The sequence below is a fragment of the Rattus norvegicus genome, chromosome 7 (genome assembly GCF_036323735.1).
Source record: "Rattus norvegicus strain BN/NHsdMcwi chromosome 7, GRCr8, whole genome shotgun sequence".
NCBI lineage: Eukaryota > Metazoa > Chordata > Mammalia > Rodentia > Muridae > Rattus > Rattus norvegicus.
In genome coordinates this window covers 101,359,305-101,362,330 of record NC_086025.1, presented here as the reverse complement: position 1 = coordinate 101,362,330, position 3,026 = coordinate 101,359,305, and positions in this window count along the sequence as shown.

The following is a 3,026-nucleotide window of genomic DNA, read 5'->3' as shown; positions in this document are numbered from 1 at the left end:
CTGCTCCTGAGATTCTCTCTTCCATCTCTTGTATTCTGTTGGTGAAGCTTGTATCTACAGCTCCTTGTCTCTTCTTTTGGTTTTCTATATCCAGGGTTGTTTCCATGTGTTCTTTCTTGATTGCTTCTATTTCCATTTTTAATTCCTTCAGCTGTTTGATTATGTTTTCCTGGAATTCTTTCAGGGATTTTTGCGATTCCTCTCTGTAGCCTTCTACTTGTTCTCTATGGGAGTTCTTCACGTCTTTCTTGAAGTCCTCCAGCATCATGATCAAATATGATTTTGAAACTAGATCTTGCTTTTCTGGTGTGTTTGGATATTCCGTGTTTGCTTTGGTGGGAGTTTGGGCTCCGATGATGCCATGTAGTCTTAGTTTCTGTTGCTTGCGTTCCTGCGCTTGCCTCTCGCCATCAGATTATCTCTAGTGTTACTTTGTTCTGCTATTTCTGACAGTGGCTAGACTGTCCTATAAGCCTGTGTGTCAGGAGTGCTGTAGACCTGTTTTCCTGTTTTCTTTCAGCCAGTTATGGGGACAGAGTGTTCTGCTTTTGGGCGTGTAGTTTTTCCTCTCTACAGGTCTTCAGCTGTTCCTGTGGGCCTGTGTCTTGAGTTCACCAGGCAGGTCACTTGCAGCAGAAAAGTTGGTCTTACTTGTGGTTCCGATGCTCAAGTTTGCTCATGGCGTGCTGCCTACGAGCTCTCCGCGGCGGCAGCAACCAGGAAGATCTGTACCACCCTTTCCGGGAGCTTCTGTGCACCAGGGTTCCAGATGGTGTTTGGTGTTTTCCTCTGGTGTCAGAGATGTGTGCACAGTGCAGTCTTTCTGGTTTCCCAGGCGTGTCTGCCTCTCTGAAGGTTTAGCTCTCCCTCCCACTGGATTTTGGTGCAGAGAACTGTTTATCCGGTTGGTCCCTTCAGGTTCTGGAGGTGTCTCAGACGCAGTGGATCTGCTGCTCCTGGGCCCTCCTCTACCGGAGTGATTGTTAATTACCCAAATTCTGCGTGTTCTAGTAAACAGTAATGAGAATGTCAGCTTCTCCAGGAAAGTGTCTGCATTTTTAAGGAAGCATACATCTGTGAACGTAAATGTAAAAGGAAACCTGTGTCTGTCCACTGCACTGCTGTGAGGCTCAAGGGATCATCAGAAATGTTCCCCATGAGATCTGTGGCTTTTGCAGCTTTTAGCAGTCTGGAGTGCAGGCCACTCAATTATTATCTTCTCAGACTGCCTTGTTTGTGCTATGACATTTTAATAAAAAAGAATGGCTTGAAATACTAATGAAGGTTAATTTCTTTATATTCCCAGTGCCTTTCCCCTATCCCATAGGCAGAAGAATGGTTCTGTAAACTCACAACATTCATGACTGACACCTATTTGCCCTGGTGGGCACACAGTGAAGCTTTTTTTCTTTAATTCCAATTGAGAGTTTCTGAAATGCAAGGCAAAGGGCACTGACTGGAAAACAAACTGGCTTAGAGAATGACCATGGTCTTATTTGTTCAGGGGTGTTTTTATTTTGTTCTTTTAAGCAGGACAAAAATGCCATACTTTTTCAAGACCGTCTAAAGTGCTTCTCTTTTGGCTTTGTACATGCAAGCATTCACTTGGTTCTGCTGGAGAGAAGGATGACATTCTTGGCATGGGATTCTCTTTGCTCCTTAAGAGCTCATGGGATTTTTCTCTGCAAGAATCTAATACTGCACCCCTTTTCACAACAAAGCATGCGTTTCTTTAACCTTGGGAAGTTAACAGTGACTCTTGCATGGGCACATGGCTGGTAAGCAGCACTTTGGGATTAACAGTCAGGCTTGTTGATGATTCCTTTCTTCATATCAGAGGCTAGCCTAGGTTTTCTTTTTCTTCCAATTTTATTAAATTAGGTATTTCTTATTTACACTTCAAATGTTATTCCCTTTCCCAGTTTCCTATCCATCAGCCTCCTAGCCCCTCCCCTTGTATATGGGTATTCCCCTCCCCATCCACCCTCCATTACTGCTCCCCAACAATCCCCTACACTGGGGGCCCAGCCTTGCCAGGACCAAGGGCTTCCCCTTCCACTGGTGCACCAACAAGGCTATTCACTGCTACCTATGCAGTTGGATCCCAGGGTCAGTCCATGTAAAGTCTTTGGTTAGTGGTTTAGTCCCTGGACGCTCTGGTTGCTTGGCATTGTTGTTCTTATGGGGATGCAAGCCCCTTCAGCTCTTTCAGTCCTTTCTCTAATTCCTCCAACCAGGGTCCCATTCTCAATTCAGTGGTTTGCTGTTGGCATTCGCCTCTGTATTTGAATGTTCTGGCTATCAAGAGAGATCTATACCCAGTTCGTGTCACCATGCACTTCTTAGCTTTATCCATCCTATCTAGTTTTGGTGGCTGCATATATATGGACCACATGTGGGGCAGGCTCTGATTGGCCGTTCCTTCAGTCTCTGCTCTAAACTTGGCCTCTCTATCCCCTCCTATGGATATTTTTGTTCCCCTTTTAAAGAAGGAGTGAAGCATCTGCATTTTGATCATCCTTGAGTTTCATGTGGTCTGTGCATCTTGGGTAATTCAAGCATTTGGACTAATATCCACTTATCAATGAGTGCATACCATGTACATTTTTCTAGCCTAGATTTCTATGTTGAGCCAGAGAATAAATGTTTCAGAATTTTGTGTGTCTTACAACCTCTGCTAAACTCTTGTTCAGTTGTAGTGTGAAATGACCACAGACAATTTGTAAATGATGGATATGTTTGTGTCCCAATGAAAATTTATTATAGACACATATCTGAAAATAAAATACTTGTGTATCAAAATGTTCTTCATTTATTTTAACCATATAAAATAAGAAATAGTTGCCAAAGCAAGGCTGGAAGTAGCAGAGATAATTGGATACATTGCGTCAGCCTTCTGGAAGGCTTATTCTGAAAGAAACCCAGGCTGTTCTTGTACTCCAGTGTTTGGGAAAATTAGGGATAAAAATGAGTAATAAATACATTCAAAAGAGTAATGTGGTCTTTGCTACTTTGGCATTTCCCTA